Below are 15,652 nucleotides of genomic sequence, written 5' to 3' on the forward strand. Positions count from 1 at the left end.
TGTGGATGGCGAATTGCGAGACATTGCTAATGTCATCAGCTGCTGCCTGGAAGGAAATGGTTGCGAGGAACAAAAGGTGACAATAATCTTCACTGGCACTGACAGTTTGAGGCTCCAGGTCCTCATGAAGGAGGTGACACAACTCCGTCACCACATCCTTACTGAAGTGATGCCTCCTGAGGAACTGCTCCTGGCTCATCCCAATGTAGGATTCATGCTCCTAGAAGACCCCCTTGGAGTAGGGCCTTCTAAGGAGAGCCCTCCTTCTCCTCCCTTCTCAGACATTACCCACTCTGCCTCCCCCTCTGCCTGTCCGGTTCATACTGCAGAGAAAATAGCCTTATAAATGCTGCCCCATACTCATGAAAGGCTATGTAATTCTCTCAGCCTGTGGTCAGCAGAAACCTTCAAAATCTCCAACAATTCACTACAGTGCTTCTACCAACTTTGCATGAGATGAAGTAAGTCAAAAACACTTCAGCTGCAGCTGGTTGAGTGGCCCTTTGAATATCGCCAGAACAGAGCACTTGTTTTTTTCCAAAAATATACTTTATTCATAACATTCGTAAAAATACATTACATAACAGTTCAACTTTGACATTACATAAATTGGCATAAAGATCAGTTTCTTTCAATACTGAACAAGAGGTGCCTCACTCCACTTGCCATTACAGGTTATATTAACAATGTACATTTATATTTCATGTCAAACATTCTCTAATGCATACAGCCTGTTTTATATAGGTTCTAGCCCCTCAGTTGAGTATGGCGGGTGAATCTTACACAGTGGCCCATCTTGTTTGTTAACACTTATTATTTCAGGAGTGAATAAGGTATGCATGCGCTGAGCATTTGTTGGAATGTATCAGAAAAGACCCAATACTATAAGACTGATATCACAGGCTGAATTTTACCGGCCCTGCGATGCTGCAGGTCGCGGCGTGGGGGCCGGTACAATTCTGCGGGGAGAGGCCTGCCTCAACCCGCGATGTCGAGAAGGGCCCACTGCATATTACCAGCGGTAGGGGGACCTCAGAGCAGCACCCCCACTGCCTGGGGGCGGGCCCTTCATCTCCATATGCAAATTAACATTCTTCTTTTTCTTTGGCCTCCTTATCTCGAGAGACAATGGGTAAGCGCCTGGAGGTGGTCAGTGGTGTGTGGAGCAGCGCCTGGAGTGGCTATAAAGGCCAATTCTGGAGTGACAGGCTCTTCCACAGGTGCTGCAGAAAGATTTAATTGTCGGGGCTGTTACACAGTTGGCTCTTCCCTTGCACCTCTGTCTTTTTTCCTGCCAACTGCTAAGTCTCTTCGACTCGCCACACTTTAGCCCCGCCTTTATGGCTGCCCGCCAGCTCTGGCGAACGCTGGCAACTGACTCCCACGACTTGTGATCAATGTCACAGGACTTCATGTCGCATTTGCAGACGTCTTTAAAGCGGAGACATGGACGGCCGGTGGGTCTGATACCAGTGGCGAGCTCACTGTACAATGTGTCTTTGGGGATCCTGCCATCTTCCATGTGGCTCACATGGCCGCTGACTCAGTAGGGTGTATAAGCTGGGGCTGTTGGCCGCCTCGAGGACTTTTGTGTTGGAGATACGGTCCTGCCACCCGATGCCAAGTATTCTCCGGAGGCAGCGAAGATGGAATGAATTGAGACGTCGCTCTTGGCTGACATACGTTGTCCAGGCCTCGCTGCCATAGAGCAAGGTACTGAGAACACAGGCTTGATACACTCAGACTTTTGTGTTCCGTGTCAGTGCGCCATTTTCCCACACTCTCTTGGCCAGTCTGGACATAGCAGTGGAAGCCTTTCCCATGCGCTTGTTGATTTCTGCATCTAGAGACAGGTTACTGGTGATAGTTGAGCCTAGGTAGGTGAACTCTTGAACCACTTCCAGAGCGTGGTCGCCAATATTGATGGATGGAGCATTTTTGTCGTCCAGCCCCATGATGTTCGTTTTCTTGAGGCTGATGGTTAGGCCAAATTCATTGCAGGCAGCCGCAAACCTGTCGATGAGACTCTGCAGGCACTCTTCAGTGTGAGATGTTAAAGCAGTATCGTCAGCAAACAGGAGTTCCCTGATGAGGACTTTCTGTACTTTGGACTTTGCTCTTAGATGGGCAAGGTTGAACAACCTTCCCCCTGATCTTGTGTGGAGGAAAATTCCTTCTTCCGAGGACTTGAATGCATGTGAAAGCAGTAGGGAGAAGAAAATCCCAAAAAGCGTGGGTACGAGAACACAGCCCTGTTTCACGCCACTCAGGATAGGAAAGGGGTCTGATGAGGAGCCACCATGTTGAATTGTGCCTTTCATATTGTCATGGAATGAGGTGATGATACTTAGTAGCTTTGGTGGGCATCCAATCTTTTCTAGTAGTCTGAAGAGACCACGTCTGCTGACGAGGTCAAAGCCTTTGGTGAGATCAATGAAAGCAATGTAGAGGGGCATCTGTTGTTCGCGGCATTTCTCCTGTATCTGACGAAGGGAGAACAGCATGTCAACGGTCGATTTCTCTGCACGAAAGCCACACTGTGCCTCAGGGTAGACGCGCTCAGCCAGCTTCTGGAGCCTATTTAGAGTGACTCGAGCAAAGACTTTCCCCACTATGCTGAGCAGGGAGATTCCACAGTAGTTGTTGCAGTCACCTCGGTCACCTTTGTTTTTATAGAGGGTGATGATATCGGCATCGCGCATGTCCTGAGGTACTGCTCCCTCGTCCCAGCACATCTATGAGTCAGCTTTGACCACCTACGGCAAAAGTGCGAGGAGAAATGCAGACTGGTTTCAATCTCATAATGAAGAGCTGGAACCTGTCATAGCCGCTAAGCGCATTGCACTGTTAAACTACAAGAAAGCCCCCAGCCAGTTAACATCCGTAGCACTTAAAGCAGCCAGATGCACTGCACAAAGAACAGCCAGGCACTGCGCAAACGACTACTGGCAACACCTATGCAGTCATATTCAGCTGGCCTCAGACACCGGAAACATCAGAGGAATGTATGATGGCATTAAGAGAGCTCTTGGGCCAACCATCAAGAAGGTCGCCCCCCTCAAATCTAAATCAGGGGACATAATCACTGACCAACGCAAACAAATGGACCGCTGGGTTGAGCACTACCTAGAACTGTACTCCAGGGAGAATGTTGTCACTGAGACTGCCCTCAAAGCAGCCCAGCCTCTACCAGTCATGGATGAGCTGGACATACAGCCAACCAAATCGGAACTCAGTGATGCCATTGATTCTCTAAACAGTGGAAAAGCCCCTGGAAAGGACAGCATTACCCCTGAAATAATCAAGAGTGCCAAGCCTGCTATACTCTCAGCACTACATGAACTGCTATGCCTGTGCTGGGACGAGGGAGCAGTACCTCAGGACATGCGCGAAATTAACATTAATAAAATGCAAATGTACTTACCTGCAGGCAGCGCCCGTCCCAAGCCGATTTTATGGCCTCCGTTTGGCTTTTGCGCGCCTTCGGAAGTGCACATGGAGTTCTGAGGCGAGAACCTGATAGGGAGGGGGGAGAAATAAAATTTTCAGGGCAAGAGGGTTGGAGGAGCAGGGAAAACAATTTTGACTGGATGTGGGGATGGTGGGAAAGGGTTGAAGAGCAAAAGATTGAATGTTGAGGGGAAAAAGTTCGGGTATTTGAAAAAAACAAATGTTGGTCATTTCAGGCAATTAAATGGGGGCTGGATTGGGGAAGGACCTCCATCACAACAGTTTTTATTTAATAAAACTTGACCATGATATACCTTTAAAAATTAAGATTAATCGTAAGGGCTTAAAGCCCTTTAAAAATGGCACCGGCACCTGCGCTGTGGCAGTGGACGCTAAAACTGTATAAAACCTTGGTTAGGCCACAGCTGGACTATTGCGCACAGTTCTGGTCACCACATACAGGAAGGACATAATTGCTCTGGAGAGGAGATTTACAAGAAGGTTGCCATGGCTTGAAGGTTGCAGCTATGAGGGAAGATTGGATAGGCTCGGGTTGTTTTCCTTAGAAAAGAGGAGACTGAGGGGTGACTTAATTGAGGTGTACAAAATTATGAGGGGCCTAGATAGAGTAGACAGGAAGGATCTGTTTCTCCTAGTGGAGAGGTCAATTACCAGGGGTCACAGATTTAAGGTGATTGATAGAAGGATTAGAGGGGACATGAGGAAAACCTTTTCACCCAGAGGGTGGTGGGTATTTGGAATTCACTGCTTGGATCAGTGGTGGAGGCAGAAACCCTCAACTCATTTAAAAGGTACCTGGTCGTGCTGTAACCGGCAAGGCTACAGACCAGGTGCTGGAAGGCAGGATTTGATTGGGTGGCTAGTTTTTTCAGCCGGTGCAGACACGATGGGCTGAATGGCCACCTTCTGTGTCTTAACTTTTATATGGTTCTCCCATCAATACTTTTCAGCTGTTGATTAGTCACCTCAGAGCTTCTGCACGTCAATTGTTTTCTTGACAGAAAGCTTCTCTTCTCTCAGCAGACTCTCAGCAGGATCTGTTGTTCCTCCGACAATCCTATCTCTGATGAGATCTTCCTTCAGGCGCACAAACTCAGAATCCTCAGCTAGATGTCTCAGTACAGTAACATACTGATCAATATTCTCCTCTCTTCCTGAGCCCTAGTGTTAAACACATAGCGTTCATAAGTGACATTAGTAATGGGTTCAAAGTGGTTCGTTAAGCCTCCAAAATCTCCCAAGTCTTGCTTTTTTTCTCTTCAGTGATATTTCGGGTGCAATACAGCTTGTAACACTCCTTCCCCATCAATGATAATAGAGTTGCTACTCTTATCTGGTCAGAGTTATTGGCCGACGCTATGGCAATCTCATGATTCTGCCATTGAGACTGGAAGGATTGCCAATTACCTCGCAAATCTCCCTTCATGTCCATTGGAGCAGAGACTGGAAAATTCAAAGCTGTAATGAATTACCTCGCTGAAGATGTCCTGTGCAAAGTTACAGACAGGAGTTGTTTTAAACTCTGATGTCTTACACATCTGCTGTCTGTTTTACAGCTATCAAATTCCAGCTACTCACTTCTGATACCATGTTCCATGTGGTGTGTAAAATGGCTACTGTCAAAAGCCTTTATTTACATATCATGACATCAGAGGTCACATGTATATGGCAAGCTAAAGTGTACAAAATTATTTATCCAAACAGATGGGGTACAATGTAGATTAACGAGGATGTTACCTAGTATGATGAAATGCAAATACAAAAATGACTTGTAAAATAGGGGCTTTTTACATTACACCACAGATGACAGGACAATATGATAGAAGCATTTAACATTATGAAAGGATGGGACAGTGGAGATAGAAGCAGGCTGTTTGCAGAGGTTGAGGTGTCTCCAATGAAAGGTCATAGATACAAGATAAAATATTGAGAGATCTGGAATAGAGGATAAGAGGAACCTCTGAGTCTGTTGAATTCACTGTCAGGTTTAGTAGTTGAGACAGAAACTATGTCAACATTCATGATTAAATTGAATAGGTGGATGAAAGAAAAAAGATTGAAGGGATATCGGAACAGGATGTGTAAGTATGATTAGAACACTTTGCTCACATGGAGGGTGAGCAGTGAACTATTCAAGCTCACAAGGACAAAGAAGATTTTACAAGAATCCTGTGGAAACTTGAAATGGTACATTTAATAATAACACTGTAACAAGTGAAGAGCAGCACATGGTGAGAAAAAGCTTAAATATGTAAAATAAAGTTATTTTTACTATTGTAAAATATTGTTGGTATGGACTGCAGCAGTAATCAACACCATAAAGAGTCATTAGTTATATTATGTGCCTATTTCAAGCCTGTATTGATAAGGTTTTTATATTTAATTATTTTAATAGTCAGTAACATTCTAATAACATATTATCTTTCTGATTTAATTGTTTTTAATCATTTTATTAACATTAATCAGATTTATTCCAGCTCACATTCCCTTATAATTTAGTTCATAATCTTAAATCTTGAATCTAATTATAATGTTATCCTGTCAATTTGACCTTCAATTATATTTAATTCGGTTATTTTAATTGCTCTCTCTATGGAACCCTTCTAAAATTGAAGCTTTGGCTAATTCTGTCTACGTTGTGTCATGTTCGTTTTATAAGATGACGTTAATGTGTTTAAATAAATTGAAAGAGAAACAAAAAGAACAGATTTTAGCTTTTTCAATAACATGATGAAACAAATTGCTGTGACCTTTAAAGGGCGACAGGGCTACAAATCTTTTTAAAGTAGCAAAGGGCACTTCGTAAAGGACATTCCGTGCTCAAGAGGGCTCCTTATTGGAGTGTTGTAAGGAATCAGCATTCATTTTCAGATTGCAGACAGTAACCTAGATTTTTCTCTCTTTACTGCACAATTTTCAAGTGGCATTCCAGGAATTAAAAGGCTGGAGCAGCTTAAAGGGGTCATGCCAGAAAATAGAGGGGGAGAAATATGGCCCCCTTGGTGCCTAATTTCCGGGTAACAAATATGGGTTGAGGGGAACCAATTTTCAGCCAGACTTTCCTGTGCCGGGAAACTTCCTGAAGGTGTTCTCACTGTCAAATTGACAACCAGTGTCATCTAAGTGCCCGGACCAACAGCATAGAATAACCATGAGGGCCCTTGAATATGGTAATCAGTGGCCAAACCCCTGATTTAGGACTCCAATGGTAAATTCGGCAAAAACTGGGCATAGCATGTACTGCACATTTTCCTCTCAGTTTTCCATGTCTACAGCAGGCCACTTGAGGGCTCTGAAGAATGGGTAGGTTCCTGTTTAGTTATTACCATTATTATTATTATCGAAATACTGGGCAAAACTGTCAGCTTGTACCCCGCTCACCCCAGGACTTACTTGCAGTGTCCTGATAAGCGGCCTACATCAGGGTGCCCAATTTGAGCCTGCAGCATGCTAATATTATGTAGATGAAGATCAAGACCCAATTTGTCGTGAATTTCAGGCCTTCATCTTTGGGCACAAGCTGGAGGCCCACTCACATTTCACACCAATTTCTGGAATGAGACTATAAGAACATAAGAAATAGGAGCAGGACTAGACCATACGGTCCCTCAAGCCTGCTCCACCATTCAATGTGATCATGGCTGCTCTTATGCCTTAACTCCACTTTTCTGCCGCTCCTCATATCCCTTGATTCCCTGAAACCAAAAGTCTGTCTATCTCAGCCTTGAATATACTCAACATTGGTGCATCCACAACCCTCTGGGGTACAGAATTCCAAAGATTCGCAATCCTCTGAGTGAGGAAATTTCTTTTTATCTCAGCCCTAAATTATCATCCTCTTATCTTGAGAATGTGCCCGTGTTCTAGATTCCACAGCCAGGGGAACCAACCTCTCATTGTTTGCCCTGTCAAGCTCCTTCAGAATCTTGTACATTTCAATGAGATCTCTTCTAAACTCAGCCTCTCATCATAGGACAACCTTCGCAATCCAGGCACCAATCTGGCGAACCTTCGCTCTACTGTCTCCAGAGCAAGTATATCATGCCTTTCCCCAGCAAAAGAGTTTGTGTGGCGCCTGCATCTGTAAGTATAACTATAAGTTTACCTGCCTCACTTGAGGGATAAGGAACTACTTTTCCTTTTGACAAGAATTCCCTATAACTCTCAGGTATCATGTCCACATCCCCCTCACTCACAGCGGTTTTTGTACTTGGCCTTACAGCTGCCATCAGAGCTATAGCCTGACTTGTCATATACTCAGTCGGGGCCCCTTTCTCTGCATTGGCCTTGTGCACCCCAATAAGTCCCAAGGGTTTACCATGCAATGTCCAGCATTCTGCAAGAAGGTGTCCCACCTTGTGACAAAGGAAACACTTAGGCTTTTGGATCTCACTTCCACCCTCAGCACCTTCCTTTCTAGCCTGAGAAAGAGATCCTGGGGCATTCCCAGTTGTCCCTTCTCGTCCCTGGCTACTTTCCTTCCTTTCACTCTCCCACCTTCTATCCTTCTTGGGTTAGTAGAGCTGACACGAAAAGGATTTGGGCTTGTAAACAAGCTCGTAATCATTAGCTAGCTCAGCTGCTGGCCTGACTGTTGAACCTTTTGGTTCTCTATATGGTTTCTTACTAATGGTGTGAGTGAATTTTTAAATTCTTTCAGGAGAATTATTTCCCAAAAGATCTCATACATGGCCTCTACCTTTAGTGCCCGCATCTAATGATCAAAGTTAATTTGCTTTACCCTCTCAAATTCTATATAAGTTTTCCCAGGCTGTTTCTGTAGATTCTGAAATTTCTGTCTATAAGCTTCGGGAACCAACTCATAAGCAGTGAGAATAGCCTTTTTTGCCATCTCATAATCTGCAGAAGCCTCCTCAGAAAGCATAACAGAAATTTCATGAGCTCTGCCTATCAACTTGCTTTGCATGAGCAGTGACCAGTTTTCTTTTGGCCACCTCACCTGTTTAGCTATCTTTTCACAAGAAATGAAAAATGCCTCCACATCCCTTTCCTCAAACTTCAGGAGATTTGCACAAATTTAAATAACTTTCCACTGGGTCCTGGTTTGGAGTCCGGTCTTTCCTCATCAGAACTTTCCCTGGAGTCAAGGCCACCCTTTTGTTTTAGTTCCAGCCTTTTGAATTGGAATACCCATTCTTGCTCCCTTTCTCTATTCTGCCTCTCTTCTTTATCCTTTTCTCTTTCCCTTTGCCACTCTAGTTCCAGCTACCGAAATGCTCTTTCTTTTTCCTTTTTCACTAATTCTTCCTTTACCCTTTCTTTTTCTTTCTCCCTTTCCCTGTCCTGAAATTCTAGCTCTAACTCTTAATGTCTAACTGAATCTGTGCCAATGTTACCGTGTCTTCTTCCGATTCCACTCGTCCCTCTGGCTCTTTCACTTCAATCTTCAGTCGTCTGGCCACCAGTCCCTGAATTTCAGATCTCTTACCTTTTGATCTAATATGTACCTTCAAGCTTTTTTAAATTCATTCATGGGATGTGGGCATCACTGGCCAGGCCAGCATATATTGCCCATCCCTAATTGCCCTTGAGAAGATGGTGGTGAGCTGCCCTCTTGAACCGCTACAGTCCTTGGGGTGTAGGTACACACACAATGCTGTTAGGAAGGGAGTTCCAGGATTTTGACCCAGCGACAGTGAAGGAACAGTGACATAGTTCCAAGTCAGGATGGTGTGTGGCGTGGAAGGGCACTTGCAGGTCATGGTGTTCCCATGCATCTGCTGCCCTTGTCCTTCTAGTCGGTAGAGGTCACGGGTTTGGAAGATGCTGTCTAAGGAGCTTTGGTGTGATGCTGCAGTGCATCTTGTAGATGGTACACACTGCTGCCACTGTGCGTTGGTGGTGGAGGGAGTGAATGTTTGTGGGTGGGGTGCCAATCAAGTGGGCTGCTTTATCCTGTGTGGTGTCGAGCTTCTTGAGTGTTGTTGGAGCTGCACCCATCCAGGCAAGTGGAGAGTATTCCATCATACTCCTGACTTGTGCCTTGTAGATGGTGGACAGGCTTTGATGAGTCAGGAGATGAGTTACTCACTGCAGGATTCCTAGCCTCTGACCTGCTCTTGTAGCTGTGGTGTTTATATGGCTACTCCAGTTCAGTTTCTGGTCAATGGTAACCCCTAGGATGTTGATAGTGGGGGATTCAATGATCATAATGACATTGAATGTCAAGGGGAGATGGTTAGATTCCCTCTTGTTTGAGATGGTCATTGCCTGGCACTTGTGTGGCGCGAATGTTACTTGCCACTTATCAGCCCAAGCCTGGATATTGCCCAGGTCTTGCTGCATTTCTACACGGACTGCTTCAGTATCTGAGGAGTCACGAATGGTGCTGAACATTGTGCAATCATCAGCGAACATTCCCACTTCTGACCTTATGATGGAAGGAAGGCCATTGATGAAGCAGCTGAAGATGGTTGGGCCTAGGACCCTACCCTGAGGAACTCCTGCAATGTCCTGGAGCTGAGATGATTGACTTCCAACAATCACAATCATCTTCCTGTGTATTTGGTATGACCCTGGCGGAACCCAAACTGAGCGTCACTGAGCAGATTATTGTTAAGCAAGTGCTGCTTGATAGCACTGTCGATGACACCTTCCATCACTTTACTGATGATCGAGAGTAGACTAATGGGGCGGTAATTGGCTGGGTTGGATTGTCCTGCTTTTTGTGTACAGGCCATAACTGGGCAATTTTTCACATTGTCGGGTAGATGCCAATATTGTTTATTGTATTGGAACAGCTGTGCTCGGGGTGTGGCTAGTTCTGGAACATAAGTCTTCAGCACTATAGCTGGGATTTTGTCAGGGCCCTTAGCCTTTGCTATATCCGGTACTTTCAGCCATTTCTTAGTATCACATGGAGTGAATCGGATTGGCTAAAGACTAGTATCTGTGATGCTGGGGGCTCAGGAAGAGGCCGAGATGGATCATCCATTTGGCACTTCTGGCTGAAGATGGTTCAGCCTTGTCTTTTGCACTGAGGTACTGGGCTCCGCCATCATCGAGGATGCGGATATTTGTGTGCCATCTCTCCTGGATAGTTGTTTAATTGTCCACCACCATTCACGAATAAATGTGGCAGGACTGCAGAGCTTTGCTCCCTGCTGCCGGTGGCGAAATCGAGAGCCGACCCCATTCTGGTGGGTGGCAGGACCCTGGGGTTGTATTTTGCCGACAGCAGCCAGGCTGCTGCCGGGGTTGCCGTCCAATTGAGCAGAGCGGCCTGTGCCCAAGAGTTGCTGTCCCGATTAGATGGCTGGCAGCTCAGCAGTCTCAGCAGCAGCATTGTTAATGGTGGCCAGTGCAGATGGTGCAGCAACAGGATGGGGGCGCCTCAAAAATATATTTGTCTTTGGGAAAGCCAGTGCCAGGCAGGCAGGCCCCAGTGATTGGGTAGCTGGCACGGGCCTGGGGTTGTTACAGCGGTGTGCCTTGTTTGTGGGGATGGCCATTGCTGTCATGATACCCCTCCATGGGCCATGCAGCACCCATTAAAGAGTCAACCACCACAACCCACCACCCCAGTAACCCACTGGGAGGCCACCAGGGTTTACCTGGCAGTCTCTCCATGTGGCAGCAGGCCCTCCTGAGGCAGGCAAAATGTCTGCAGGTGCGGGGATGACCAAAAGCCCAGAGTCGGAGACCGGAGACAGAGGCAGAGAGACAGAGGAGCACAGCGGGAGCGGAGGTTTAAAAAGTGTGCCAAAAGCCCAGAGATGGAGACCGGAGAAACAGATGCAGAGAGAAAGAGGAGCATGGCGGGAATAGAGGTTTAAAGAGTGCGCCAAAAGCCAAGATTTGGAGACCGGAAACAGAGTGAGAGAGAGAGGAGCACGGGGGGAGCGGACAGAGAGAGAGGAGCACGGTAGGAGTGGAGAGGGAGAGATGAGCACGGTGGGAGTGGAGAGGGAGAGATGAGCACGGTGGGAGTGGAGAGGGAGAGAGGAGCATGGCGGGAGTGGAGAGAGAGAGAGAGGAGCACGGTGGGAGTGGAGAGAGAGAGGAGCACGGTGGGAGTGGAGAGAGAGAGGAACACGGTGGGAGTGGAGGGAGAGATAGGGGTCCAGTGGGAGTGGAGGGAGAGAGGGGAGCACGTTGGGAGTGGAGGGAGAGAGGGGAGCACAGTGGGAGTGGAGAGGGAGAGAGGAGCATGGCGGGAGTGGAGAGAGAGAGAGGAGAACGGTGGGAGTGGAGAGGGAGAGAGGAGCATGGCAGGAGTGGAGAAAGAGAGAGGAGCATGGTGGGAGTGGAGGGAGAGAGAGGAGCCTGGTGGGAGTGGAGGGAGAGAGGGGAGCACGTTGGGAGTGGAGGGAGAGATAGAAGCATGGTGGGAGCAGAGAGAGAGAGAAGCACGGTGGGAGCGGGGAGAGAGAGAGGAGCACGGTGGCAGTGGAGAGAGAGAGAGGAGCACGGTGGGAGCGGAGAGAGAGAGCGAAGCACGGTGGGAGCGGAGAGAGAGAGAGGAGCACAGCAGGAGCGGGGAGAGAGAGAGGAGCACGGTGGGAGCGGAGAGAGAGAGAGGAGCACGGTGGGAACGGAGAGAGAGAGGAGCACAGCGGGAGCGGGGAGAGAGAGAGGAGCACGGTGGGAACGGAGAGAGAGAGAGGAGCATGGTGGGAGTGGGGAGAGAGAGAGGAGCACGGTGGGAGCGGAGAGAGAGAGAGGAGCACAGCGGCAGCGGGGAGAGAGAGAGGAGCATGGTGGAAACGGAGAGAGAGAGAGGAGCACAGCGGGAGCGGGGAGAGAGAGAGGAGCACGGTGGGACCGGAGAGAGAGAGAGGAGCACGGTGGGAGTGGAGAGAGCGAGAGGAGCACAGTGGGAGCAGAGAGAGAGAGGAGCACAGCAGGATTGGAGAGAGAGGGAGGAGCACGGCGGGAGCAGAGAGAGAGAGAGGAGCACAGCGGGAGCAGGGAGAGAGAGAGGAGCACGGTGGGAGCAGAGAGAGAGAGAGGAGCACAGCGGGAGCGGAGAGAGAGAGGAGCACGGTGGGAGCGGATAGAGAGAGAGGAGCACGGTGGGAGCGGAGAGAGAGAGAGGAGCACAGCGGGAGCGGGGAGAGAGAGAGGAGCACAGCGGGAGCGGAGAGAGAGGAGCACGGTGGGAGCGGAGAGAGAGAGAGGAGCACAGTGGGAGCGGGGAGAGAGAGAGGAGCACGGTGGGAGCGGAGAGAGAGAGAGGAGCACGGTGGGAGCGGAGAGAGAGAGAGAGGAGCACGGTGGGAGAGGAGAGAGAGAGAGAGGACCACAGCGGGAGCGGAGAGAGAGAGAGGAGCATGGTGGGAGCGGAGAGAGAGAGAGGAACACGGTGGGAGCGGAGAGAGAGAGAGGAGCACGGTGGGAGCGGAGAGAGAGAGAGGAGCACGGTGGGAGTGCAGCAGGGAAAAATCGAAAAGTGACATGAGTGATGTCACAATCAACAGTGAGAGCAGGGAAACAGAGAGCTGCCGGGGTCACTATACAGGTAAGCTTTTAAATTAATTTAATTGAAATTAAACATAGCATCAAACATCACAGGCAAGCAGGTTTGTGATTGGTTTGGGAAGAAGTTACCTGTTAGGTGACTATCTGGTAATGATTAAGGTCCATTCTAATCCTAATGTTTAAAATAGTAAAGGAACTAGTAAGCTTAATAAAATATATATAAAAAAGGAAAATAAAATAAATAATTTAATAAAATAATTAAGTAGTTCATTGAAACACATTAAGGATGACAGGACAGGTGATGTGACATGGCTGCAGGATGTGGGAGCTCCTGGATGCCAGTGTGATCCAGGGCAAACACATCTGCAGTAAGAGTTTGCGGCTCGAAGAGCTTCGGCTCAGCGTCATTGAACTGGAGTCTGAGCTGCAGACATTGTGACACATCAGGGAGGGGGAAAGTTACCTGACATTTTGTACCAGGGGACAGTCACACCCATTAGAATAGGGTCTTCTGATTTGGTCAGTGGTCATGGACGGGAGAGTGTGGCTGCAGCTGCGGCAAGTAAGGGGACCCAGAGGGCAGGAGTGCAGAAGCCTCAGCCTTTGCGATTGTCCAACAGGTTTGACGTTCTTTCAGCTTGTTTGGATGAGAGTGTGGGCTGCAGGGTGGATGAGCAACCTGACCATGTCACCATGGTACAGGAAGCCATCCAAGTGAAGGGAGAAAAAAGGAATGTAGTGGTAGTAGGGGACAGTATAGTTAGGTGGATTGACACTGTTCTCTGCAGCAAAGAGCAAGAGCCCAGCCGGCTATGTTGCCTGCCCAGTGCCAGTGTTTGGGACATCTGCTCAGGGCTGGAGAGGAACTTACAGTGGGAGGGGGAGGATCCAGTCGTGGTGGTTCATGTAGGTACCAATGACTTAGGCAGGACACGGATAGAGGTTCTGCATTGTCAGTATGAGAACTAGGCACCAAATTAAGAAGCAGAACCTTAAAGGTAATAATCTATGGATTATTACCTGAGTCACATACAAATTGGCATAGGGCAAATAAGATTAGAGAAATTAATGTGTGGTTCAAAGACTGGTATGGTAGAAGTGGGTTCTGGTTCGTGGGGCACTATCAACAATACTAGGGAAAGTTGTGGCTGTACTGTTGGGACGGTCTACACCTAAACTGTGCTGGGGTTGGTGTTCCAGCCAGCTGCATAACTCGGGAAGTAGAGAGGGTTTAAACAGAATCGTGGGGGCACGGGATCAAATTTGGGAAGATGTGGTAAATCAAGGAGTAGAGACAAGGCAAGAGAGAAAGGTATTAATATTAGAAATGATAAACAGACTGTGACAGGAAGAGACAGAGCATACAAATCCAAGAGTAAATCAACAGATAAGGCTAGAGGTTACAAAAATAATAGGACAGAAATAAAGGTTCTGTATCTGAATGCACATAGCATTCGAAACAAAACTGATGAACTGACAGCGCAAATAGAAATAAATAAATACGATCTGCTAGCCGTTATAGAGACATGGCTGCAGGATGAAATAGATTGGGACCTGAATATTGAAGGGTACATGGCATTTAGGAAGGACAGGAAGCTAGGAAAAGGTGGAAGTGTAACTCTGTTAATTACTGATGGTATTAGTGCAATGGATGACCTAAGTTCAGGAGACCAGGATGTAGAAGCAGTTTGGGTAGAGATGAGAAATCCTAAAGGCAAGAAGTCAGTTGTGGGAGTGGAGTACAGTCCACCTAACATTAATTACACTGTAGGACAGGGTATAAAGGAAGAAATAATGGCAGCTTGTCAGAAAGGTACAGAGATAATTATGTGGGATTTTAACCTACACATAGACTGGAAAAATCAGATGGGCAGAGGTAGCCTGGACGAGGAGTACATAGAATGTTTTCAGGATAATTTCTTGGAACAATACATTCTTGAGCCAACCAGAGAACTGGCTATACTAGGCTCGGTATTGTGCAACGAGATCGGATTAATTAATGATCACTTAGTTAAGGCACGCCTAGGTAGCAGCGATCATAATATGTTGAATTTTACATTCAGCTTGAGGGAGAGAAGAGTAGGTCCAAGACTAGTATTTTAAACCTAAATATGGGCAATTATGAGAGCATGAAAGCAGAGCTAGCTAAAGTGAACTGGCAAATTAGGTTAAGAGATATGTCAATAGCGATGCAGTGGCAGACATTTAAGGGGATATTTCAGAATATACAGAACAGATACATTTGAACAAGAAAGAAATATTGCAAGAGTTAGACCTGGCATCCTTGGTTAACCAAAACAGTGAAAGATAGTATCAAACTTAAAGAAAAAAGCCTATAATTGCGCAAAGATGGGAGGCAGGTCAGAAGATTGCACAGAATATCAAAAAACAGTAAAGAATGACTAAAAGATTGATAAAGAAAGTAAAATTAGAGGATGAGAGGAAACTAGCTAGAAATATAAAGACAGATAGTAAGAGTTTCTATAGATATTTTAAAAAGAAACGAGTTAACAAAGTGAGCATTGGTCCTATAGAAAGTGAGTCTAGGGAATTAATAATAGATAATAAGGAGATGGCAGACGAATTGAACAGATATTTTGTATTGGTCTTCACTGCTGAAGATACATGTAACATCCCAGTATTAGCTGTAAGCCAGGAAATGAAAGGGAGGGAGGAACTCAAAAATATTACGATCACCAGGGAAGTGTTACTGAACAAATTATTGGACCTGTGGGCTAAC

Source organism: Heterodontus francisci, chromosome 4 (genome assembly GCF_036365525.1).
Source record: "Heterodontus francisci isolate sHetFra1 chromosome 4, sHetFra1.hap1, whole genome shotgun sequence".
NCBI lineage: Eukaryota > Metazoa > Chordata > Chondrichthyes > Heterodontiformes > Heterodontidae > Heterodontus > Heterodontus francisci.